The following is a 27,747-nucleotide window of genomic DNA, read 5'->3' as shown; positions in this document are numbered from 1 at the left end:
GGAGGGGTTCAGAGCATTCTGGGCTGGTTTTTAAAGGACAAATGCCTCATCAGGGACAGGAGCCTTATTCCAAACCACAACGGAGCTTTGCAGCCACAAAAGCTTCAGCTTACACATGAGTGACGCTGCCCTTCTGTTCCATGGGCTTCCCTGGAAGGCTGAAACAAGTTCCAAATGAGAAAAAAGACCATTTCCCAATGGGACTCAAGGGGGCTCTGGGAAATGGTTATTTCTTCTCTTTTTCTTAGAGAATTTGTTTATGTTGGGGGGCTCCCTACTCTCTGGAAACACGATCCCTTGTGCATAAACCCCACAATTACGGCTCCCCACTGTCCGTATTTTATGGATTCCCTCCCCTCACCCACTGCTTTTCCCTCCATCGTCCGCAGCCTGAAAATTTATTTAAAAATTAACAGCACAAGAAGGAAAATGCCACAAGACCCAGATTGCTAGCAGATGCTTGAAGGGTGCTGGCAAGAGAAAACCCAAGTGGAGTAAGGCAGTTTGCGGCCAGGGTTCCCTTCCCTGCCTTTTTTTAAAAGGCTAGACGGAACCAGGTGAGGCAGAATACACCTCCACGCACGTACTCACTCATTCATTCTTTCGATAAATACCCTTTGAGTAACAGAGTGTGCCAAGCGTGCTGCTGGTTTCTGGAGACTCAACAGTAACAATTACCTTTATTGAGTACTTACTACATGCAAGGCACCATTCTAAATATTTCATATTTTAATAGCATGCTAACTTAGTTTGCATAACAACCCTATTTTTAATCCTCAGGTGAGGAAACGGAGACACAGACAGGTTAAGAATTTTGCCCAACGTCACATAAGAAGTAGGAAGACGGGTCAGGATTTGATCCCAGGCATTCTGATTCCATGGCCTGAGCCAGGAATCTACACACGTTTTCTGTAAAGGGCCAGATAGGAAAGAGCTTAGGCTTCGTCAGCCATCTGTTCTCTGTCTCAGCTGCTCAGCTCTGCTATTGTAGCGTAAAAGTGCCCATAGATAATATGAAAACAAATAAGCATGGCCGTGTTCCAATAAAATTATCTTTTTGGACGCTGAAATTTGAATTTTATAGAATGTGTATGTGTCACAAAATATTTTGTTAATTTTCTTAACCGTTTAAAAAATATAAAACCATTCCTACCTCATAAACCATATAATAAATGGTGTTGGGCCATCATTTGTTGACCTCCGGCCTAAGCCACGCTATGCTCTTTCCATTAGTGAATAAGGAGCAATTGTTATCCTAATGGCGACATATGCAAACAGGGTAAAAGACATGTAAACCTGAAACCCTTTCAGGAACCCTGTGATCGATGCCCATGTTGCTGCTTTGCCTGAATTCCTCTACTTCTCGTCCCCCATCCACCTCTGGCCAAATCCCGTGTGCTTTTCACACTTCAGCTTCGCGTGAACCTCTCTCAGGAAGCTTTCCTTCACCTCCACCCTATGCCCAGCTCCTCCTCTGTTTTTGCCAACAGTCTGTTCTATCCTCTGTTGTGGCATTCTTACAGTTATCTGGTTACAACTTGGCTCTTGGAGGACAGCAAGTCCCACTCGCTCCTGCTTCCCTGGGTTCTGATCGGGTCCCTGGCACTGGTACATACACGGTGCCTGTTACGGAAATAACTACTCGGTGGGAGAATCTTAAGAAGGGTAAATGGAGATGGGAAATTACAAACTTTGGGTTGACTAAAAGAGTTCTCTAAGCCAATAAGATGAGAAAGAGTATTCTGCGAGGAAAGAAGGAATGGCGCATGACAAGACAAGAAGCAGGGATGAGGAAAAGAGGGCAGGTTCACGGAATCATTGGCAGGAATGCCAATAGCAAGAGATGAGGCAGACAACATCCATATCGAAAACTTCTGATTCCTGCGGGCAATGGAGGGATAGTTGAAGGGCATTGGACATAGAAGTGACATGCCCAGATTTGTGCTTTAGAACGGGGGTCAAGAAGCCAGAATCTGTGGACCATTTCCAGTCTGTGATCACACAGTTACAAAGGGAAGGGGCTGGGGGTGGAACTGAGGGTGGTGTGAGCCCATGTGTGTGTTCTTTCCCTCCACCGTGTTGCTTTCCCCAGTCTGGGATCTAGACCTGGGCTGGGACTGGCTGAATACCTTTGGGGACCCTATCAGCCTAGAGCCAGTCTCGGTTCATAGGCATGTCGTTGACCTTGCAGGAGGAGTGAGGAGCAGGCTGTATGAGCCTCTCCAGGCTTGCTCCTGAATGCATGGGAATGGGCAACTCAAGGCTCATGGCCTCTATGCTCATCTTGCCACTAGTCTCTGGGTTTTTTGTCCCCTTTTGTCCCCATCTATGCAAAAAAGAGTTGGGCTAGATGCTATCTCGAAGGGCCCTTATCAAGATAGGATTCTGAACATTATAAGGATTCTATGTGCCATATTAAAATACCTGTGGCTCAAGGATTTATAAGCAGTGAGAGTCCTAGAAATAGAGTGAACAGAAGAGAAATCACTCTCACCTTCAAGATACAGAGGTGAGCAATTCTCCAAGGCTTTAAGAAGGAAAAGGAGGATCCACCCCAGATTAGCTCTGAGGGGAGGGAGCTTGTTAAGGGGATTTAAAGTCTACCCTCTTAATAACCCTTTGTAGTTATTTGGCGCCTGGCTTTTCTTGAAGCTCAAAGTGTTTTGCAAACATTAGCTTATTAATCCTGCCAGCAGCCTTGTTAAGTGGGAAGGTGTAGATGTCTATCCTCATTTGGGAACTTCGGATTTAAGGGGAAAAGGGGCTCTGGCTGGTGACTAGTATGGGGTGGGAGGGGAGGCCCCAGGGCTGGACTAAATTGTAGACTCATTTTTCTCATTATTTTACCAGAGGAGCAGTGGATGGTGAGGAAAGCATGAGCCTGGAACCAGCCAAATCTGGACACCAGGTCTAGCTTGGCGTCTATAGCTATGTGAATTTGGGCAAGTCCCTTAACTTTGGTGAAATTCAGTCTTCCCTTTGGAAAGGAGGGTGACGATACCTACCACCTCCATAACTTATAGTCTGAGAAATCTAAATAGAATACACACGTCAAAGTCATTTGATTATTCGAAGTTTCGATAAGTATACTTCAGAGGTTTTAATGAAACTCACCAGGCATTTGGCACAAAGTTATATGGGTTTTGCATTCTGGTGGGTGAAGCTGAGTGCATTGAGCTCAGGTATGGACCCATGGGGATGGCTCTCCAGGGTGGGAGAGACGGAACAGGAACCAAGTGCTGGAGAATGTACTGTCTCGCCTTATTCAGGGAAACCAACTAACCAGCCTGTGTAGCTTTGTCTTGAAACAAAGCCGAAGAGGGGCTCATATCCCACTACCTGGGAAAACAGTTAGGTAGATGATGAGAAGTCCATTTCACCTAAGAGCTTCAGAAGGCTCTAGCGGGGAACCAACCCGGTGAGATCTGCAATGTGGAGATTGCTCTGGCATCAGCACAGAGAGCCAAGCAAGAGCAAAAGTCTTGGCAGTTGGTAAGGCAGCTGGCAGGCGAGATAATCTATCTACTGGTATGGAAAGAAAATTTTATAACATCTCCTTAAACATAGGAGCGACATGGGAAATCGGTATCTTCTGCTCAATTTTGTTGTGAACTTAAAACTGATCTAAGAATAGTCTATTAAGAAAAAAAGATGGTGGGCAGCCACAAATATAACAAACATCCACTATTAAAGTATCTATACGTTAACTACACAGGAATTAAAATTTTTAAAATTAGTACCCAATGGGGAAAATGTATATTAAAATTAACCCTAAAAACCAAATATATCTAGATAGATAGATAGATAGATAGATAGATAGATAGATAGATAGATATTAGTATATATATGTATAATTATATATACATAATAGAATTTCAAAATAAAACTTAATAGAACTTGATTGTTTCAATAGTCCACCTAAGAGGATTTGTTTTTAAATTCTAGAAGTAAAAAGCAGCTATATAGCATAAAAAGAGTGGGTAGATGGGTGAGCTGGAATGACTACAGGAGTTGGGGCCCACCAGACATGGGTTATTATTTAGACACAACTGTTATCCTGATTCCCATGTTTTCATAATTTTTTTAAAAAATATGCTGTTATTACAATTTTCCTTATATTGAGCTTATTCGTTTTAGATGCCCTCTTGTTGCTTATGGAAATTTTATAAACTCAATGATAGGACAATTGTATAGAAAAACGCAAGAAGAAAATATTGTAAAATGTTTGGAAACAATGGTTGTTTCTGGTTTGCAAAGCATAAAAACATTTCCTGCTTCTTTCTACTTTGATGATCTTCCATTTTGTTTTGTTCTTTCTAAATAGTGAGAGAGTATTACTTTTAAAAGCAGATACAAATAAATACTCAAAGAAAACAAAGTGAAGATGAAAGTTCCCTGAGCCTAGCATAGAGAAGAACCAGCAACTGTTTCTCCATTAAGTAGCCACATTACCTGATGTGCAAAGTGAACCCTAACTAGTAGCTTGCAAGTTGTCTCATGGGCCACCAGCTTGGGGTCTGGCACTAGACATCTCCTGATCTACTCAGTCTGTCATGGTATTCCATATACCACTTCTGCTTAGAAAATGGGGGAACTGTTCACATTTTTCCAGAAAACTGTAGGATTCAATAAGTAAACCTTCCAGGATGTGCTTCTCAGTGCCTGGGGTCCAAGTCCCACATTACTCTTGGGTTATTTAAAGCAGGACAATAACTCTAATTTCCTGATTCTTTAGCAAGTATCTTTAACATTCTCCTACCTACTCAAGAGACTCCTTTACCAAAGGTATTAATAACCAATAGATGTGCTAGATCTTTCAGGGGCTCCCAGTAATGGTGATACAACTCTCCTGATTGCACATTCTGTATCTTTCTAATACTCAGTACTTTCTTTGTTTCTGATGGCCTCATTGGTAAGCCTTCTTATATTAAATGATGACTGCTCTGATATTTTGTTAATATTTGAGAGTGGCAAGGACCCAGACATGGAAGGCTAAAGCATTGGCAGCCCAAATTATTCAAGTAGCCATAAAGATGAAAACATTGCACCACAACAGAATGGGAAAATAATTTGGTATGTCTCTATCTGACTCGTACATAGTTTCTCAGAAATACATGCTTGATGTGTTTGGCAGTGGCATTGACTTTCTTACTTTCTTCTCTTAGCTCTCTATTTGCTTTAAGAATCACACTGTCTAGCATGCCAGTTAAAGCCTTTTATGTTAGGACCTTACTGGCTTCTCTAACTCTATCTCCTGCTTTCTCTTGGTCTCATTCCGAATCTGATCCAGCCACATCAAATTTTAGGCCTTTTCTAAATATACATATTCATTTTTATCTCCTTACCCATGGGCATAGCTCCCTCTGCACTAAATTCTCCTTCCTTCTTCTTTACCCTAAGTCCCACCCAACCCCAACTATTTCTGGAAGACTTCCTGACTCCTCCAGGAAGAAGCAGAGGCGTTCTCCTATTTGTTCTCAACGCACAGTGGCTGCATTGAATAGTCAATCCACAAACATTTGCTGAAGGCCTAGTATACACTCTGCACTGTGCTCCCATAATCCCCTGCACTTACATCTATTACAGCAAGTGTCACTCTGGGTATCATTGTTTGTTTACCTGTCTGGAAGGTGCAGCCTGGCGACAGAGAGCCATGTGGAATGTTTGGTTAAGACAGTGGCACCATTTCCTCTTTATCCACACCCATCCAGCTAGAATGACCTGTGTCCTCTGTCTCTGAGTCCAGTCTACAACAAGGGAAGAATCGGATCTAGCCTCAGAGAACCCTGGGGAAGATCATATACTTCCATGCCCACTGCCTGCCAGTCCTGGGCCTCATCCCTTGTGCATTAATTCAGTCCATATGACTGGGTTTCTGTCTCAGTTTCCCTGCCAAGCATTCTTTTTTGCTATTGCCTTGGAGTTCACCCTGCTGTGTGGATCCTTCCAATCTACCTGCTCATGCCAGACTCTCACTCCAAAGGCTAAACTTGTTCCAGGGAACCCCAATGGTGACTGGGGTTCTGGTTGCCACATGTTAGGGACCAGAAACCTCCCAACTGATGTTGTATTGGCTGTTCCAATGGCTCTTTCGCCTATGTGCTCAATGAAGCATCATACCTGAGCGTCCTTAGCCCTCCTTCCCTACGTGCTAAATTGAACCTCTCTCCTGGAATAGCATGCCCCTTTGGACTGTGGACACTCACTCCCTTCAATATTTCCTCCAACTAGGAAGGTAGGCCTCTCCTCCATATTGCCCAAGAAGCCTCTTTCTCTCCCAAGAAGCCTTACTCAATGAGGACAAATAGAAAGTTTTGAGCTGAAGATTTGCCATGCCCTAGGGAGAAGCCAAGATAACGGGGGAAATGGGTGATTAAATTAGCCACAGAGAAAGACTTTGATGGAGTTCCATTAAAAGGATAGGGGAAACATAAGAAGAAAGAAACCTGTAATTGGGTATGCAAAGTCTAAGAAACCAAAATATCACGGTTGTTGAATGTTTAAATCTAAAAAAAAAAAAAGAAAAGAAAAGAAAAGAAAGGATTGTACACTCCAGTAAAGCATTTCATGGGAAATAATAAATTAGCTAGTATTTCTTGAGTGCTTAGAACGTGCCAGAATTCTGCTGTTTTACATGTGTATTCTTATTTAGTTCTTAAAACAGCCTTATCAAACAAGTTCTATTAGTAACCCCACTTTTTAGAAGAAGATATGGCTTAGAGAATTGAAGTAATTTGCCTTGAAGCTAGAAGCTAAGAATGCTCATCAGTAGGTAAATGGCTGAGTAAATTATGATTTCTCTTAACCATGAACTAATTGTCATCACAAAGAACAAAGTCAAACTATATCAATTGACTTAGGAAAGGCTTTTTCTAGAGGTCATGTTGAGAGACAAAAGCCAGATGCAGATAAGTGTCTATAATATGGTCCCATATTTTTTCCAATGAAACAAACCTCTTAGCTGTATATGTGGGTATATATTTATGTATATACTTATGTATATACTTATGCTTATACTTATGATAAGCATAGTATGTTTCTATTTCAGGGAAAAAATAGAGCCCTATGTATGTGTCTTTATAATTGATTATGCATGCATGAAAAAAGAGGAAATGGTTGAAGGATTCAAGTTAGTTTGTGGACCTTGGCTGTGTGGGATGGGGTAGAGGGAGTGGGGTGGGGAAAGAGAGCTTTGGGGTTCTGTACCTTTGCATCACTTGTCTTATTACGACAAGGATGTATTGCTCTCATAATTTGAAAGCACCAAATGAAGAAAGCGACTCATGCTAAAGAAATATTTTGCCCAAAGTTACTTACTCTCTACTTCAGTGCTAGATAGTGAAAAAGGAAAGAGTGATCTGTGCGCTGAATCCCCCACCCCTGCCCACCACCCCTTTCTCAGGCACTATAGTTTGGATCCATAAAGGTCTTTCAGGAGCATCTGCTTCTGGGATATTGTCAGCTTCATTGTCATGTAAGGTCAATTCTATTTTAATTACACTGTTTCTAGACACTATAGGTCACATGTTTAAGGCCACACAGCAAGCACTAAGAGAGAATCCAAATGGCAGCCCAGAATTTTGGACTCCAAGTACAGTGCTCTCATGAGAGTGCAAAATTGTATAATGTAGAAATGCATTTTAAAATACCAAAATTTAAAACTGTGGAAGAATCAATCTAGCTAATACACTGAAAACTTCTGGAAGTATAAAATATCATTAGTATAATTATCCCTTAGCTTCCTTTTTGCCTATCATTAGGGTCAGATGTCATCAGCTACATGAGTGATGGGTCCTTGATTATAGCCTCATGCATTCATTCAACAAACATTTATTGAGCACTGAATATGTGCCCAGCACTCAGGTGCTGGGTCAGCCTTGTAATCTGAACAAACAAGCTTCCCACCGGCACTAGGCCAAGAGTGATTAGTACATGCCTCCAACATTGTCCTTTTAAAATTAAAGAGGCTATTTTATTAAACATGAAAGTTTAGTAAACATTAAAGACTTTTTATTTCAGAAAGACTCTGAATCAGAAAATACTTAAAAGAAATAAGCATCATTTAGAGAAATATAGACTATAAATAAGTCCGGCATGAATGAGCATGAGAGTTGGTGAATGGAACTAGCATTTTGAGTGCATACTATTGCCAGACATTTTATATGTATCATTATAATAAGTGCTCACAATAACCCTACATGGAGGGGACTGTTATTATTCAGTTTGCCAGTGAGGAGACTATATAGCTCAGGGAGATGTGAAAGAATTTTCCCAAGGTCATAGAGAAAGTTGTGGAGCCAGGATTTGAGTATAGACTTGTCTCACTACAGAAGTCATGGATTTGTTTTACCTTCTTCCCCTGCTTGCACAGGAGACTATTGTCCTAAAGAGCATATCAGGTTTGCATGGCCAAGAAACGGTGGTTGAGGATCAACATCACCGGGGCCATGAACACCAAGCAGAGGTCTCTCACTAACACTGTAATAGAAACATTAACATTTGCGGATGTTCCATCACCTGCTGGTCACTGTTCCCGATGTTGTTGTTTGCAACCCTACCTGGTGGAGTGACCTCCTTGCTGGTTCACTCATCAGCCCTATGGCCTCCTTCAACGCTGTGATCAGAGGAGCCTTCTTAAAGTTCGAGCCAGATTGGTTCTGTCTTCTGCTCACAATGCTCTTACAGATTCTTCCCCCACCCCCTCAACCCCATACCTCTCTTCTCTCCCCTTGCTGCCCTGTCTCTGCCTTTTTATTGCATAAAGTTGGGTACCCTAACTGTATGCAAATAAAGTTTCAAATTTAACTTGCAAAAATTTTTTTTCAGTTTTGTTGTTGTTGTTGTTAGATAATTGTCCACTGGGCAACTGTAAGCCTCCTTGTAGCTTTACAAATTAGGCGCCCCCCCCCCCCCGACCCATGGCTTTTGCACTTATCTTCCCTTCTGCCTGGAATGCCTTCCTGCAGGTATCCCAATGGCTCACCTCCTTATAACTTGCAGGCTTGGCTTTACTGTCATCTCAGTGAGCCCTCCTGTCATTGAGCACTTGGTTTAATTCCACACACCCCTCCTCCCAGCACCAGGTGTCCCTGCTGACATAATTTTCGCCAACAGCACCTATCGTCTTGTTCATTGCCTGTCTCCCTTTTCTAGAATGTAAAGACCATGAAAGCAGAAATTTCTGTTTGATTTGTTCCCTGATGCATTCCTGTGACTTAGAGCAGTGCCTGGCATGCAGCTGGCAGTTAGTAGAGCCTTGCAGAATTGATGAATAAAGCTTCTCCCCAGCCCTGTAAAAATGACTCTTACTGTCCCCATTGTAAAGCTTCAAAAACTCAAGATCAGACTTCTATGCACCAAGTCAACAGCTAGAGATCCTAGCAGGGGCTAGATTCTGGCAGAGCTGGGATTCAAAACCTCAGTGTTTGCTCAGGGGGGAAGAGGGGATAGAGGAGGAGGCAGAGGCTGCTTCTCCCTTACTCGACTCTCCTAGATCCACGTTCCCCACCAGCAACCACAACCAGCATGGTCTATGTCTTCTGTGACATTGGAAAAATGTAGACGTTCCCAAAGAGGCATGCTTTGCCATTGCTGTCGGTCCCTGCCAACAGTCTCTAGGAACCCAAGCTGGGGGCCAGGCTGTGATTCTCTTTTAGGGAAGGAAATAAAAGAGATGCTAATCAACACAAGAGTGTTAGAGGTGAGCGCAAAAGCCAGAGCACTTCAGGTCCCTCATGTCAAAGGTCCTTTATACACACCTGATGACCAGTATGAAAATTAACAGGTGTGATAAGATAGCATCAGCTCTGCTGGAAATGTTCCTGTTTGCCCGACGCAAAATGCCTACAGTTGGAACTGCCTCTCTCTCTCTCTCTCCTCGCTCTGTCTCTCTCCTCTCTCTCTCTCTCTGTCTCCTCTCTCTCTCTCTCTCTCTCTCTCTCTCTCTCTCACACACACACACACACACACACAGACACACACACACACACACACACACACAAACACACACACACACACAGCCCTGTCTCCCTCTGACATCAAACACTGCTTGGACAATGAGGACTGAGTGTTGAGCATGCCGAGGAGAAAAGTCAGCATGGCCTCCAGGAGGCCATGCATGTGCTTATCCATTTATTAATTTATTTTTAAACATAGATGGCATGACTTGTCTTTTCTTAGCTCTGGACTAGGTCCTGAGGACACTGCTTTAAGCAGACTACTGCTCTCAGGGCATTGGCATTCCAACAGGGAGACAGGCACACGGGCAACGACAGTGACAGCCATGTGAGCTTGGCTGGAGAGAGACGAGAGCGCACAGCTGGTGGACCCCAGCTCTAGAAGGCTTCTGGAGAGGAACACCTTTGAGTCAGTGATGTTCCCTTTGGAGCACATGGGTTGGCAAGACTTAAGAGTGTTAAATTAGGCCTCCAAAGAGGAAATGGGGAGGTTCCTACCCTACATGTACCTGGAGTGAGTCCCCAAGAAACAAGTGGCCTAGAGGCATCTGCTGTAAACTAGAGGTTAATGATTAACGAGAGTCAGAGTGTCTGCTCTGCCCTCTCCTAAGCTCAAAGAATTCCTAACAACCACAACCACAATATCCATCATTCATTGAACTATGGGACAAGCCTTGTGCTACATACTTTTCATTTGTTATATAATTTATTAAAATAACGATTTCACAAATTAAGAACCCCAGGCTCACGGAAGTGCAAGTCTTCATGCAAGGCCTCAGAGTTGGAGGCAGTATGAGAATCCAGGATTCAGAGATCAAGATGCAGTGTTCTTTCCACAGCACAGGATCCTCTCTCTGTCCACTTTGTGCCGAAATTGCTCATAGACCTGCTGACAGCCTCAGCTTTGGAATCAATGTCTTGGAGAGGCGGGAGCAGCACCTGCTACTATGGGGCAGAAAGGAGATGGACAGAGTTCTGTGGTTGAAGTGACTCAGGTCCAAATTTCAGCTCTCATTAAATCCACTCACAAACTCAAGGCTGTTGCTTTACTCTCCTGTAGCCTTACATCTTTCTCCTGGAAAATGGACATCACTGTGTTGTGAGGCTTCCATGGAATGAAGTCCATGAGTTTCCTGAACTTCTTTAACAGTCAACACAAGTGAATGGTCAGTGCCTTTCTTCTGGAGACCACTGCTAAGCCTTCCTGCCAAGGTTCTGCTTCGGGAGACAAGAGGGATAGACAGTGACTGTATGCCAAGGACTTGTCATCATGTCCTTCTTGAGTTAATTTTTTTTTTGCAATAAATAGCGAAATTAAGCACTAGCTTAGACCTAATATTATTGAAACAAACTACACATTTATTGTTAGAACATTCGTCACAGTTTTCCCAGATATTTTGCTAATGGTCATGGTAGACTTAAGGGGCTGTGGGCCCCTGCCCAATCCTTCCTCCAAATTAAGCTGAGTTCTTTATTTCTTGACAGTTTGTCAGCTATCAATTGCAAACCCTCCACTGCCAAAGGTGTTTGGCCCTGAGTAATTACTAAGGGAATGTGGTGATTTCCGGCATGGGAAATACAGTGTGAGTCCCACTGTAATTACTAGGGAACCCATGAGGTATAATTACCAAACAGGCTGCACAAATGACATCTGCTGGCACTGTCGGATCAGTCTGTGTACTTGTTGTCAAGCAGCAGCTGTGAAGCCCTTTTATTGCATGAACTTAAGTATCCTAATTGATCTTGAACTCTTTTTTTTTTTTTTCATTTTGAAGGACTGTAGATTCGTATGAGTTGGAAGAAATAATGCAGAGAGATCTCCATCCAGTGTACTTTCTGCCCGGTTTTCCCCATGGCAAATCGTGAAAAACGATAGCCCAGTATCACAACTAGGGTATTGACATGGATACAGTCAAGATATGGAACGTTTCTACCACAAGAAGGATCCCTCCTGTCACCCTTTTATAGCCACACTTACTTCCTTCTTGCCCCCACCCACTCCTCAACCCCTGCCAACCACTATTCTGTTCACTATTTCTGTAGTTTTGTTTGTTCAAAAATGTTAGGTAAATGTAACTGAACAGTATGTAACCTTTGGGAATTGGCTTTTTTTATGCAGTAGGGCACTCTGGAGACTCATCCACCTTGTTGCATGTATCAGAGCTTGTTCCTTTTTATTGCTGGGTAGTGTTCCATGGTATAGATATTCCATAGTTTGTCTAACCAATCACCTGTTGAAGAGCAAATGGGTTATTTCCAGTTTGGAGCTTTTGTGAATAAAGCTGCTGTAGACATTCATCTACAGGTTTTTGTGTGAGTGTAAGTCTTCATTTCTCTGGGAAAAATGCCCAGGAGTGCAGGATTATAGGGTATTGGCATATTCGATTTTTAAGAAACTGCCAAATCATTTTTCAGTGTCTGTACCATTTACATTCCTACCAGCAATATATGAGTGATCATATAATTCTCCATGTAGTCTATGTGTATGCTTTTCATTCCTCATACTGCTACCTTTTCTTTCCTTCCTTCCTCCCTCTCTCCCCACCTTCTTTCCTTCCTTTCCCCCTCTCCCCACCTTCCTTCCTTCCTTCCTTCCTTCCTTCCTTCCTTCCTTCCTTCCCACCATCCTTTCCTCTGTCCTTCATTCCCTTCTTCTCTCCCCTCTTTCCTTCCCTCCTTCCTTTATTCTTTCTTTCTTTTTTCTTTTTTTTCTTTCTTTCTTTCTTTCTTTCTTTCTTTCTTTCTTTCTTCCTCTGTTGTGCTGGCTAGAACTTCCAGCAGTATGTATATTTTATAAAATGAATTGGGAAGTATTCCTTCCTGTTTTTTCTGGAAGATGTTGTGTACAACTGGTGTTAATTTTTTTTAATGTTTGGTAAAAGTATTTAATGAAACCATTCAGGCCTGGAGGGTATTTTTTTTCTTTTTAGTTTTTCAGTGATAAATTCAATTTCCTTAATAGTTACGAGGCTACCGAACTTATCTTTCGTATTGAGTGAGTTGTGGTACTTAGTATTTTTCAAGTAATTGGTCCATTTCATCCAAGTTGTCAGATGTATGTGTGTCGCTTATAGTTTTCCCTTATTGTTTTTTGATTATTTTCAAGATCTGTAATGTTATGCCTGTTTTATTCCTAATACTGATAACTTGGATCTCCTCTTTTCTCTTTTTTCCATTTTGCCAGGATTGCTAAAATTTTGTCAATTTTATTGATCTTTAAAAAAAAGAACTAGTTCTTTGTTTCATTTATTTCCTTTATAATTTTTCTGTTTTCAATTTCACTAATTTATGCAACTGTTTTTGTTATGTACTTCCTTATGCTTGTTTTGGATTTATTTTGATTTTTTTTTTCCCTTAAGTTCTTGAGGTGGGAGCTTAGATTATTGATTTGAGCCTTTTCCTCTTCTCTAACTTATGCATCAGTACTATAAATTTCCATTTCACACTGTGTTAGCTGTGCCCCACAAATTTTGAGAAGTTGGATTTCCATTTGCATTCAGTTTAATGTGTTTTATTTTGTTTTGTTTTTTCAAATTTCCCTTGAGAGTCCTTTCTTCTTTGACCCTCAGATTATCTAGACATATGTGGTTTAGTTTCCCAGTGTTTGGAGATTTTTCTCTTATCTGTCTTTAATTTCTACTTTGCTTCCATTGTGGTAAGAGCACATATTCCATATGATCTCTCTTTTCATTTTTTGGAAGGTTGGTTTATAACCCAGGATATATTTTGTGTATGTTCTTTGGGCTCTTGAAAGGAATATGTATTCTGCTGCTGTTGGGTTGAGTGTTCTCTAAATGTCAGCTGCATCATGTTGGTTGGTGGGTATTTTCAGAGGGTGCAGGGTTTTATACTGACAGTTCTCTTCTGCTCAAGAACTCCAATGACATGAATGTTACCTCTTTTGTTATAATCTCACAAGTCCCTGAGCTTCTCTTTGATTTTTTTTTCAGTCTATTTTCCCTCTGTTGTTTAGAACAGAGATTATTTTGCTTCCTCCTATCCAACGTGGATGCCTTTTATTTCTTTTTCTTGCCTAATTGCTCTAGCTAAGACTTCCAATGCATGAGATGTTAAGAAATAAAAGAATATAGGGGTACCTGGGTGGCTCAGAAGGTCAGAAGGGGCATCTGACTCTTGGTTTTGGCTCAGGTCATGATCTCACAGTTTGTGGGATCAATCCCTGTGTCAGACTCCATGCTGACATTGCAGAGGCTGCTTGGGATTCTCTCTCCCACTCTCTCAGCACCCCCCCACACTTGTGCGTGCACTCTCTCAAAATAAATAAACTTTAAAAAAAGGAAATAAAAGAATATTCACATGAGGGAATGAATCAAGGTGGAACCTCATAGAGGCTGGTAGAGCCCTAAAGACAATTTGTACTTCAATGGCATTTGCCAAGCCTGATAAATAGAAGTATTTTTTTTTCTCTTGCCTTGTGGTGAATGAGTGACAAAAGACAAGCCTAAGGAAACTCACAAAGCTAGGCTCTCAGATGTCTACACCCTCAATGCAATGGTGAGCTAGAGGTTAACATGGCCCCCATTGCCTCTAAGAAGATACAGGAAACTGCACAGCTCACTTGCTGGTGGTATAAGGTAGAGGGGAGATCTCCGTTGAGAATTTATAACCACACACTACCTTCCTATGAGTTGTATCCTTATGTGGACCATTTTCTACATGGAATGATATTCAGTAACAGCTTTAACTCAAAAGGCCTTAGGAATTAATACTGATCTGTACTCTAGGTGTTCTCAAATGAGTCAATGCAAGGACTGGGAAGAATCCAACAAATAAGAACAAAATCTTCTTTAGATATTATTTTCTTTTCTTCATCTCTCTCATTGTCTTCCCTTCATTCCCTACCTAGGTATCTCAGTGCCATCCTGTTTTTACCCTTTCATGGTTTCCTTCACCATTGGGCCATCTCATCATGCTTCTTAATCAGCAGTGACCACCATACATAGGCTGTGCTGAGCTGATCCAGGAGACCTAGAGAGTCCCATGCCTCCTTGCTTGCTCCTGATTCTTTCTCCTTCCATATATATAAAGGGAAGATCTCAGAGCTCCCGGGGAAGTGAAATTCTTCTTTATGGTTCTTAAATTTTTATTACTTTGTCATATAGCAAAATATAAGCTACTATGTCAGTGAAATAACCCACACAAACCAATAGACAGACAGATGGAACCAAATTAACTGTAGACAGAATTATATTGCCTCCAATGCTGAAGACCATTCATGCACAGCCCTGAGCAGTCCATCAAGGGAACATAGGAACCATGAAGGACAGGGACATTTTTACCAGGGTTCTTGCGTGGGAGGAAGAAACAACGTATCATTGTGAAATGCTTTGCTGCATAAAATATCCCATGAAATGCAAATGAAAAATGTCCTAGCCATTGCCACTTGGTGAGAATTCCAGAGAACCAGGAAATGTCATGTCCAGGAATACCTGCAATTACAAGGGTTAGTAATTATCCCTGCAATAGTCACCAGATGTTTCATACTCAGAATTACAAAAGTTCTTATTGCTGTAATTAATTAGCTTCACAATGACATGGATGCCCTCCCTCGTGTGCTTCCTTTTTCTGGGGTCACTGGTACACTAAGATGACCTAACACAAAAATGTCATTTTGTCATAAAAACATCACGCAGAATGTGACCTAAATAAATAGCAGATTCAAGTTCAGCCACATGCATGGGGCGTCTACTCATAAACAAACCTCACAACAGCCATATGAATTGGCTGTATTTGATACATTTTACAAATCAATAAATTAATGTTCCAACAAGCTAGTAAAATTGCCCCAAATTAATATCCATCGATGTCGTACTCAAGATCTTAAACCCTGTCTCTCTAAGTACTGTGCTCTTTGCACTAACCAACTTGGGAATTAAGGCTGGAGCAATTAAATAGCTCCCCTCCCCCAACAAATGGGGACATTTTGTAGTGTCAGTAGAACTACACCATTGTGGCTGAGGTTTTAGACCTGGTTGGAGGCAGTTAGCTTTTCTCTGTCTTAATGTCCTAAACTCTCAATCCTGCCAGAGTTTAGCCAAATTGGTCACAATAGCAAGTGAGTAAGAATTCGTGGATGACTAACAAAAGTGATTTCTCACCTGTATGTGATATTTCTGCATTTAAAACTTCCCTATATATTTATTATCCACGTTTCACCTCAAAAATAGGATAGGATGGGTTTTACCTTCCTCACTCTACAGATAAGGAAACTGAGGCTCTCAGAAAGAGTGTGCTATGACTGTCCAGGACCACAGCACCAGTAAATGGAGGCTGGAACTGGAACCCAGGGTCTCTGACTCCATGCTCAGTGCTCTTCTTGTTGCCCCAAATGCTCAAATACTGTCCTAAAGCCCACTGTTTCTCAAGGGACAGTGGCAGCATATGGCGGGAGGTCGGGGCTGGGGGTGGGGGTGTTGGGAAGGCATGCATTCATATCTTCCCAGCTGAGTCCATGCTGTTCTTGGTCACCCTGGCACTCAACTAGCTTCTCGGACTCTCCTTTCCCTAAAGTAAATGCCAAAGAGTAATGCCAAATGCCTGATCTCCCAGGTCCATTTCCCCAGGCACTTATCCATGTAAGATCGCCTATGTAAAGGCTGGAGCCTCACCCATGCAGCGTATGTGGACATTTGGCCGGTTGTCTCCAATGCCTGGCACATACCTGTAACTCAGTAAGCGGCAACTCTAGCCAAGACAGTTCTAGCTATGACTCTGCACCTAACCAGCCAAGTAATCCAAGTAAGTCATTCACCTTCTCTGGGCCTCTGAGTCTTCATCTATGATCTTTTGAGACCATTAGCTGGTCTTTAAAGCCCTCAATCAACTCCTAGATCTCGTTATTTTGTGCATTGTCTTTCTACAAACTAGCATGAATTAAACCAGAAACCCACCATCAGGCCCTGCCACATGTTTCCAAGCCAGTCTTGGAGGAATATCGTACTGGTATTTCATACCAGCCTGTGCTCTTGGCTGTGATAACAAGCAGGGCTCTGAGATGACTAACTCTTGGTCACCACTGAGCAGATTCCAAGTAGCAGGTCAGATTTGGGAAGCTGGCTGAATAAATATTAGCCTTTATCTCAACTCAAACAACCCCAACTGCCAAACCAAAGAGTTCTGGAGGAGGAATTCTATTCCCCCTTCCGCTTTAGAGCACAAGAAATCATAATGCAGTTTTGTCACACCGCCCAGCAGATAACTGTCTTTTCCAGATATTAAATAAAAGTGGGCACCACCCTATGTGTTTAAAGGTACTGCATACCTAAGCTCACTCTCCCTTCGAGTAAAGAGGAGCAGGGTTGGATCAGCAAGAGGCACAGCCAAGAAACTGGAGGTGGGTTTTGCCTCTAGCCAACCTGAGAACTCTCATCATGAAAAGGCCAGTCTGGAGAATCTAAAGAATGATGAAAAGATATTGCAAAAAGTCACATGAGGAAAAAGGAGTTTCCAATGTCATACTCATGGCAGAATTCCTTTCCAAATTTCAAAAGTTACGTCCCCACAAAGCATGAGAGTTGGAGAGTTGAGGTAATCATCTGGGTAACTGAAGTCAAAATGTCTCCCCCCAAATTACTCAACTGAGAAAAGAGAACTTCCCTTTTGAACTGCCTCGACAACCATCTTAACCTTCATATCTCATATTTGTACAGTTCTTTACAATGTTCAAAGTACAGCCCAGAAGGACTCTTGTTCAGAGGGCAGAACATGATGACAGAGATGAATCCTAACACCATACTGGCATCATGGGCTCCAGAAAGTCTGCAGCCTAATAGGAGCTTGTGTATAGGTTTTGCTGAGAGAGAAAGAGAGTGAGAGAGACGTGTGTCTGTGTATATACGTATATGTGACACAAACTTACTTCAGGCCCAGCGTGTCTAATAATCCTTTTGGATGGCAGTCAGCTTTGGGCCATAAATCACCAGGGCCATCATCTCTTTAGGGAGACATTTGCAACAAGCCTTGGGTTGGAAAGAATATAAATTTTCTGGAAGCCTGAAAAAGATGAACAAGCATTTCTTTTCTGGTTGTTCACGCAGAGTACATAGCTCTCTCTCCTGAAAGAAAACAGGACCGTCAACCTCACATGCTTCACTCTAGGTTTCTGGAAAATATAACATGTCAGGGCCCAGGAGATATGCCTCTCCCTGTAGGGTTGATGACAAGCAACCATCCTAGAGTGGACATTGTCAGGCACAGAGGAACAGTTGGATCCAAGCGAGAAGCCATGTAGGGCTCAGCATGGCAGGAGAAAGAAGCACTTGGAGCCACATGCATCTCCAGCCAGGACATAGTGAGGCTGAGAGAGGCATGTCCTCAAAACAGGCACTGGACTAGGGGACTCCAGAGAGCTCTGCTGCTGCTTGCTCTGAGACTTCAGGCCAGTTACTTCTGTCTGTGTTCACAAGTCCTCATATGAAATACACATTTTTTTAAAATGGGGGAGGCACCTGGGTGGCCCAGTCGGTTGAGCGTCCTGCTTTGGCTCTGGTCATGATCTCGTGGTTCGTGAGTTCAAGCCCCGCATGGGGCACTCTGCTGACAGCAGAGAGCCTGGTTCAGATCCTCTGTCTCCCTCTCTCTGCCCCTCCCCCGCTTGCATTCTCTCAAAAATACATAAACTTAAAAAAAAATTTTTTTTTAAGTTTATGTATTTTTGAGAGAGAGAGAGAGAGAGAGAGAGAGAAACAGAGCACAAGCAAGGGAGGGAGGGCAGAGAGGGAGACACAGAATCTGAAACAGGCTCCAGGCTCAGAGCTGTCAGCACAGAGCCCGATGCGGGGCTTGAACTCACAGACTGCGAGATCATGACCTGAGCTAAAGTCAGATGCCTAACTGACTGAGCCACCCAGGTGCCCCAATAAACTTTTTTTTTTTTTTAACGTCTTCATAGGTACAATGACAAGGTGGATTCAGCTCAGCAAGCTAGGCCATCTATAATCAATAAATCAATCAACCCAATCCATTGCACAGTGAACATTCCCAAGTATCGGGCCCTGGACTGAACTAGAGTTACGCGTGGGCATTACGCTCAGCGTGTGTCCCCCATGCGCTCCTGTTTAGTGCCTGACACAGACCAAATAATGACCTGCAGGTGGAAAAAAATGCCAACAGTATACAGAAAAGGGAGGAGGTGGAGGGGAAGGAGTGACTAAACTGTCTGTAGTGTGACAGGAGGAGGTCTGGGGGAGTTTTCCGGGGAAGAAAGGTATCAACTAGACTTTGAAGGCCCAGGCAGAATGGCCAGGGTGAATAAAGCCTGCCGGGGGAAATGTGTTGAACGCGTGAGATGCCCTGCTGTGGCTGGAGAATCCGAGGAGGGCCCCCCACCCCCATGGCTGCGTCTCCTCTCGGGTCCCTGTCCTGTGTATATTCACAGTGGCCTTTCCTGCCGCTCAGCTGTGGTGAGAGCCAGGAGGAGGAGCCCGTGGAGCTTCCTGCTCTGAGCCTGGGGAAGGGCACATGGGGCAACAGCAGCGAGCACAGAGCTAAGCTCCTCGCAGCACCACTGCTGTGAAGAAGGACTGGGGCCACGGGAAATGTTTTCTGTTTTTATCTTCTCTTTTTATTACATTTTATTAAATTTTTTTATTTTACTACATTTTATTTAATTTCATCCTACATATACTCACGCATATGCATAAATGTACTTGACTCCATAAGTGTGTCTTTTCTCTTTTCCCTCTTAGCCTGGCTCCCCGTCTCCCCCTCCCCTGCCTCCGTCGCTTCTGCCGTCCCCCGCAGACACACTATGTTCACGGCCGTGTGAGGCAGGGTCCTTGCAGGGAACAGATGGCACCCTCATGCTGAGTATTCAGGGGGGTTTTAATAAAGGGACCCAGCGTTAGCTGGGTTGAGAAAAACTAGCAAAAGATGGTGAAGAGAGAGCAGATAGGCCTCTCAGCTTCAAGAGTCCAAGATAAAGATTAGAAAACAAAGAGAATGGTTATATGGAGGCCCCCGCCAGGGAAGATGGTCTTCAGAAAAGTGATGGCACCTGTACGCAGCCACGACCACTGGCAGGAATGGAACCAGGACACGATACCCTGACCTCACTTCCTCCCCGCTTCCCACCCTCTGTTGGTACCTCCCATTTGCCAAACCAACCAGAAGCCCAGGGGTACAGTGGACCACAGACACAGCCCATCCAGGTCAGGCTGTGGGGCGCACCACTGGTCGAGGAAGGATGCAGAAGGGATTTGGAGGTGAACAGAAAATACCCAGCGCAGCCTGATGTGCGCTCTTCCAAAGATTTTTCTGCAGGCATATAATTCTCTAGATACCTATATATTCATATACATCATACATGAGATTTTTTATCATTGCTTTACAAAAGAAGGCATCATACTGCACATGCTTTGCTGATCTTGCTTTTCTCATTCAACAATAGCTCACAGACAAATCTGTCATCTCATAGGGCTGCATTCATTCTTTTTATTCTCTTTAAATAGCTGCAAAATATTCCATAAGATGGATGCGTGATCAGTTACTCAGTAATTCTCTTATTTTCCAGGGGTTTTTGTCAGTATAAGCCATGCTCCAAAAAACATCTGTGTATCCATGCCATTATGTATTAGTGGTTTATTTATGCTGTGAATTCCCAGGATAACGATGGCTTGGTTTAAGGACATATCTGCGAATCCCTGTACCTTTCTCTGAGTTCCGTTGTAAATCTAAAACTGCTCTAAAAAAAACTCAATCTTTTTTTTTAAAGGGTATATTTGAGTCTGTATAAGCATGTGTATTTGTAATAGAAGTTGTCAGAAGGCAATTACACCATAATTGTTTTCCGAGTGCTCAAGAGGAACAGGCAACGGGGCGGGGGGGGGGGGGGGGATGAGCTCTGTGTCTCCATTCATGTCACCTGCCCCTGTAAGCCATCCCTGACCTCCCTGCTCCATCCGGTGTCCTTTGTCTATCCCTCTTCATCCACACCCCCACCCTTTCCCAAAGACCATGAACTTCCAGAATTATATGTTGTGTTTGAGCCACTTCCAAACCTCTGCCACCTAGCATGGAGCCTGCAATATATTAGAGTTTCCATGTTCATTAAATGAATGAATGAACTAAACAAAGGTGACAAGAACCTTCCACTGGCCTCTCTGTTTTCACAGGGTGGGGAAAACAACATGGATTCAGGGCCAAGGGTCTATATAAGTACAGACTCTGCTGTCGAATGGAGCATCCTCTATGGTCCACTTCTTGGGCTCCAAGCTTGACAGATAAGGTGCATATGGCGAGGAGCAGACCTCAGGCAGGGAAGAAATTGAAGTTACCACGGAGCACAGATTAGATCATTCCCAGAAACCTGGTGTTTGTCTCACTCGCAAGAAGGGAAAATACAAACACGACTCCAGCTCACTAAAAAGCTTTGGGAAGACTTCTCAGTTACAAAGCATATTTCTGGGTAACAACAGGAGGGTGTTCTTTCTGGGTCTTCCCTCTGGGGTTCTTGACTCCCTCCCTTTCCTCAGGTTATTGCCTGTAGAGCTGTTATTTGTGTCCACCAGCTGATGTGATTGTCTGCAGAAGTCCTTCTCAGAGTTGATACTTTCAGAAGAGATAAAAGGAAGTGATGTAGAAACCAATGGTGCTTCTGCTCTTTGCCAACAGGAAACGTTTTGAATATTCTTGTATGTTTTCTTTTCTTCTAATTGCATTTTAATATATGTCTTTCTGGTGTCTCTGTGAAGCCTAGCTACGTGGTATTCTTCTGGAAAATGCATTTGTCCTTGCCTGAAACTCTCAGCATAGTTTTCAGTGGGTCTGAGTTGAGGGTTTGTGTCAGTGTTTCTGAGTTGAGCCCATGTGTGGGCTAAATGAAAACAGACCTTTTCGAAAGAGACTGGCTTTTGGTGAACTGACTCACAGGCTACAGCTGACTCCACTGGCACTTTGCACCCCTCAGGTCCCCAGAGAGATGATGTTTGGGAGAGACAGAGGAGGACAAGAGACTGAACATGCTCCCAACAGTAACAGGTGACATTAGAACACCAGTTGGGAGAGGGGGTTCTCATGGAGCCAGGGTGTCTAGTGGGGGTGATGGGTGTGCTTGGGGGTAGGATGTGCTTGTTGAGAGGGATGGTTTACCAGAAGTGGCTAGAGGTAAGAAAGTCAGAATCAGGTCATCCAAGGGAACCAAAGACACAGCCAGGGAAGGAAGACCCAGCTCTAGCCCAGGGTTTCTCAACCTTAGCACATTTCACACTTCTGCCTGTAACCTCATCTTAGAAGTGATACCCCTTCAGGTTTGCCATATTCCATTTGTTAGAAGCAACTCACTACATCTAGGGGAGGGATTTACACAGGCAAGAATACCAGGAGTGGGGGGGGCAGGGGGATCTGGGGGAGCCATTTCAAAAGCTGCCTACCCCAAGGGGTTATCAGAACACCTTGATTTTCACAACCATTCCCATCAGGAAAATTTTACTCCCATGTCAAGGTGTGGCCTGTGTGGACAACCAGAGCAGACTGGCTGTTCAAAGAAGACTTATGAAGTCTGGTTCCTCCAATGTTATCTTCCCCAGTTTCCAGGTTTAGCTGCATGCCTTCACTCTCTCAGGCTTATCCCCCCTCATAGCATTTATGTTAATGCTCTGTCTCTCATACTCAACAGTATCTCAGGGCCTGGGACAGAGCTAGTGCTGAGTCTGTTGTCAACGAATCTAAACTTACACTTGCCATCTATTGTTCTAGCAAGGGGGCAGGCATACCACTTTTCCCATTAGACTCAACTTTCTTTGATGAGAAAACTTCCCACTGGGTTGGAGTGGTATTAAACACCAGCTGGGTGGGGCTTACGTAAGGAAAGGCCCTGAGCCCAGGGTTGGGCACAGTTGGCTTGGCCTTTCCTGAATGGGACAAAGAGAACATAAATACTGAGCAGGAGTGCCTCCATTATTGAGATGGCTTCTATTCTCAAAGGAATAAACATTGAATGTCTAAATGGTTTTGTTTGGTTTTGCTTTGCTTTGCTTTTTTTGGGAGGAAGTTCTATCCTTGGAGTTGTCAAGTAGTGCTGGAAAAGCACCTCTTTGAAGAATTACTCACCTCTTTGTGGTAGATACTTGGATTGACATTTCAACCTCCATGTCACCCTTCTTATACCTGAAGAGGTTGGAAAGCCAATTAGATGCACTCATATGACTTGAAAGAAAGAAGTGAAGTAGAGGTCATTTCCTTGGCTTCTGGTTGTCACTACTGCTTAGGAAAGTTGAGACTTTCTTGCATTGGGTCACAGTGTTCCTTCTCCAGGGTTCTGAGGACCAGCAAATAGTGGTGATTGCGCCAGTTTCTTGATAGGACTTGCTGGTTCCTGGACTTCTATGGGCAGCCATCCTCCTGTCTCCTGCTATGGCGGTGGCTCCCCCTCAACGTGCACTTAGCAGCAATGGCTCCCTCTGAAGCAGTAGCTTCCCCCTTGGGTCAGTGCTGTATTGCTTGGAAGTCATCCAAAAAGCTCAGCCTAGAACCTGCTCCTTCAGCCTTCCCAACTATTTTGTAAGCACTCAGTTGTTCATATTAAATCCTATCCTGCTTCAAATAACTAGAGTGATTTCTGATTCCTGTACTTAAACTAACTGATACATATTTTTGTCATCTGAAGTCCACCATGGTAAAGGCTTCCTTGTGGAACTCTAAGCTATTAATATGCCCTGGTCTACATACACAAAACGGGAAGCATCCAGGAAATACGGGGCTTGTGGTGACTGCTCAACCCGGAGCTAACTTTCTGCCCTGGGACCTGCCCTCCCGACTTATGAAATGATTCTCTTATATTCTCTAGCTGTGAACTCTTGTACTAGACTATCCATATCTCAAAGGCAGTGCAGAAACTGTGATGCACTCCAAACTTCAGGAGCCTTCTTCCATGGAGGGTCTCCGCCCCACGTCCCAGGGGGCGCACTGGCTACTTACTCCCTCTGCCCATGCGCAGGACTGCGTGCTGCGCCACTTTTGGGCACGGGAGGGAAGGTCTAACCCCGTTTAGACAAAACCAGCAAAATCAATCAGGGAGAGCGACTGAATCTCCACATTTTTCCCTGAAAACAAAGCTGTGTCGCAAGTTTCTTGGAACACTTAAAAATACTAAGAATGGACATGAAGATTTAATTGTCGTAGGGAGTCTTTGAGTCTTAGAGGAACGGCCAGCCAGACCCGAGTCTCAGCCCAGACACTACTACTTACAAGAGACGCAACCTCGAGCATGGCGCTCGGCCTCTTTGGGCCTCAGTTCCTCATCTATCAAATGGAGCACCCACTTTGCAGAGTTAGTGCGAGGATCAAATAAAATCATCCGATTCCTAATAAACGTTGAATGGTAGTTCCTTTCTCTCCAGTGCATCCTATTAGAATGGAGCCGATCCCAAAACCTGGTTCTGATAACATGCGAGAGGTGGAAGGACCCCACGTGGTGACGGGCAGGGAGATGGCAGGCAACAAATGTTTGCTGAGCTAATGGATTAATTGGTGAAGAATGTAATTTAATAATTTTACAACCCCCATGAAACTCAAAAACTTGGGGCAACGTGCCAAAGTCACATAACTAATTGGTGACAGGAGGAGGAATCAACATATAAAGCTCGCTTCCCAATCTGCCCGGACTCATTTTTTATAAAGCCGTATACAGTTCTCAAAATGATTTGTAGGCAAAACAGCTCTGATTTATGGAAAGCAAATCGTAAATTATTCTCAAATACTCATTTCTCAGCATCTGAGACTCATTTTACATGAAGCAGGAATTCAGATTTCCTATTGAAAATCACTTCAGGGACCAAGGATTACAGAGCCTGTTTCCCCAAAGCAAATGTCCCCCCACCTCTCCTCATCAGACTGGAAACAAGATGCGGAGGGCGAGCAGAGCAGAGGAAAGCCCTGTGTGCTGGAATGTGCTGGGGAGGGAGGGAAGCCTCTGCGCTGTGCGCTCTAACAATCGTTCAGAAACTTTCTCCTTTCGGGAAGTGAGAGGAGGGAACTTGAGGTCTGAACCAGGACATCCTTAGCGATACAAAAATATTATGAGCCGGCAACCTGAACTCTTGTGATTCACAGCAGCAAGTCCCATTCAGTGAATGAAGTCACCGAGAGAGGCAGAAGGGACGTCCAAAGATGAGAAGAAACAAACACCCCGAAAGCGGGAATCACGAGGTTCAGAGAACGGGCAACTCTAGAGAAAATGGTCATTGATTGTAAGTGAAAACAGTCCAGAAGTTTAGGAATAATGGGATCACTGGACTGGCTTTTTCTCAACCGTAGTCCACATCTCTCTTCTCCCTGCAACTCCCAGGGCAGATTCTTCTTGTGGAGGAATTAGGCCGGGTGAAGAGAACAGGATTCTTGCCCATAATTTTTTCAACATATCTAGTTGATTTATCTGTTGATACCACTGTGTTATGGCAGTTAAAACACTGCAACATTAGAACAAGCTGGAACAGACTTCGGGCATTCATAAAAGCCATATGAAAACCACATGTAGGAGACGTGGGAGAACCGGTCCAGATAAGAAAGGGGATGCAAACATTTGCAGTCCTTTGCTTAAAGCTGAAGTAAGCGGAGTGCTTGGCCGTGGCATTGTAAACACCGTAATGGAATTCAGGCATCATCACCTTGTAGAATCCTGGAGATGGAGGTGGCTGTGCTTTGGGACAGGTGGATAGTCAAAGCTGGTGAGATAAACACCTTTTCTTTCTCCTACTAGGAGGACCCTTCTGCCCAACAGGAAGTTTGTAACACTCCTCTTTTCCAATCCCACCCACTTTGAATCTGTGCCCCTCTAAATCTTTTTAGGGAGAAATTGGAGCCTTTTAGTCATTCCCTGGCCAGAAAACCAGATATTTCATTTTCTCAGGAGGTAGCCTGGATATTCAGTGTCAGATTGGAGGTAAACTTCTGTTGGTTCCTAGGTCTGTGACCTTGGGTACAAATCTACACCTCTCTTCAGAGTCCTGACCTGCAAAATGACTGTGATACTCACTCACTCCCATACTTTAAGGAGAGAATGAGGAAATGTTTCCACAACTTGACAAGGAGGCTGGGACTCACAGTGCAGAGTTCCTGAAACTTGGGTAATATATAAACTTTTGTACATGGGGGGGGGGGGAAACTGTCTGCATAGAACCCTAAGAAAATTACCTCGGGGGCACATGGGTGGCTCTGTAGTTTGAGCGTCTGACTCTTGATTTCAGCTAAGGTCATGATCCCAGGGTAGTAGGATTGAGCCCCACACTGGGCTCTGTGCTGAGCAAGGAGCCTGCTTAGAATTCTGTCTCTCTCTTTCTCTCTCTAAAATTAGAAAGAAAGAAAGAAAGAAAGAAAGAAAGAAAGAAAGAAAGAAAGAAAGAAAAGAAAGGAGGAAAGAAAGAAAGAAAAGAAAGGAAGAAAGAGAAAAGAAAGAAGAAAGAAAGAAAGAAAGAAAGAAAGAAAGAAAGAAAGAAAGAAAGAAAGAAAGAAAGAAAGAAAGAAAATGACCTTGGACATGGGACACAGTCTCAACTTTGAGATCTACAAACTGAGCAATGAATGACTTATTTTATATATTAAAAAGAGATGCTTCCATCTCAAATGATTACTAAAATTGTTTACAGTAGTTTTTAATGTAAATAGGTGAAATGAGATTATTTTAAAGGTCTTATCAAAGCAAAAAATGCAAAATGTTTAAAACTGTGTAACCCTGGGCTCCCCAAGGATGAACCACAAATCAGTCCTTGTTTGAGAAACACTGGCAGGGCAGTTAGGAAGTCAGAAGTCATATTTTAATCCTAGCTCTGCCATTTACTAGCTGTGTGATTTGGGGCAGGGAACGTAATCTCTCTAAAGCCTCAATTTCCTCATTTTAGATTACGGGGCCCAAAAGTACTGATTAAAGGTGAGAAAACCTCCTGGAATCCTACTCTACAAACGGAATCGTAAGGGAAAGAAATTCTAGCCGAGGGGTCATAAAGCAGAGGGTCAGGGCCAGCTGTGCAAGCTCGAGCACACCCCTTACCCTCTCTGAGCCTCAGTCCTCTCTTGGAGGCCAGAGGGCCGTAATCTCTACATAAGCTCTACCTTGCAGAGCTGTCGGGAGGGTGAATGCATTTGCATGAAGGAGTCTGCCCTGCAAACAGGGAAGCACCACACAGAACAGAACTTCTGGAAACAGGACGCTTCGACGTTGCTCAAGGCTTAGAAACCACCATCCATATCTGGAAAATCGAATCCATCTTGAGGTTAGAGCTCTGGTTTATGATCCTTTGCTTCTCGTGCCAGCAATGAGCTCAGCCGAAAGTGCCATTAACTACCCGCTGCTGGGGTGGGTTCCCTGTCAAGATCCTTTTTATCAGTCAGCTGGCTGTGAAAAGCCAGATAGTGCTTAAACACAGCCATTACCCAGAGAGCACAGCAGCTCTGCTTCCCAAGGCTCTGTCACAGCTCAGCCCTCTCAAGACCAGGGTAAAACGCTGATAAGGTCCTGAGGGATTCTATCCCCCCCTCCCCGGCTGCTCTGCAAATGACTGTACCCAGAGGGAATAAATGAGAGGCGAGGGGCATCCCTGAGTGCTGTACCGACTCCTTCTCCATCCTTCCTGCCTTCCTTTTTTCCTCCTCCGCCCCTACCAGTGAGGTACATATGATGATGAATTAGGCTCCACAGAGGAAAGCCCAGAGCGGTCTCTTTCCAACCTTCTAGAAATGATGTGAGGATAGTCAGCTAATAGTTCAGCCCATGTTAATTCAGGTATCTCCGTGTGCTGGGAGCTTTCATACACCGTGACTTCATCTTCACAACCAACCT

This window comes from Felis catus, chromosome D4 (assembly GCF_018350175.1).
Source record: "Felis catus isolate Fca126 chromosome D4, F.catus_Fca126_mat1.0, whole genome shotgun sequence".
Lineage (NCBI taxonomy): Eukaryota > Metazoa > Chordata > Mammalia > Carnivora > Felidae > Felis > Felis catus.
Note: the sequence above shows the minus strand (reverse complement) of the source record.